This window comes from Otolemur garnettii, unplaced genomic scaffold, assembly GCF_000181295.1.
Source record: "Otolemur garnettii isolate 467f Iridium unplaced genomic scaffold, OtoGar3 scaffold00006, whole genome shotgun sequence".
NCBI classification, from domain to species: domain Eukaryota; kingdom Metazoa; phylum Chordata; class Mammalia; order Primates; family Galagidae; genus Otolemur; species Otolemur garnettii.
This window is the reverse complement of record NW_003852401.1, coordinates 6,638,088-6,638,297: the sequence shown is the minus strand read 5'-3', so window position 1 is coordinate 6,638,297 and position 210 is coordinate 6,638,088.

Below are 210 nucleotides of genomic sequence, written 5' to 3'. Positions count from 1 at the left end.
TACTTTAAAATACCTTTGGCTATTTATTTACCTGCCTCAAGCCCTCCCAAGATTAAAAATCTCTTAAGAACATGGAATAAACAACTGATCTTTCTTATTGTCTAAACAACAATAGTTGCTTAATACATGTGTGTTACGCTGGAATGAATTCATAGGTTCTACCACAAAGAAACAGCAGATGTTGAATCTTACCAGTGATCATTTCTCTGC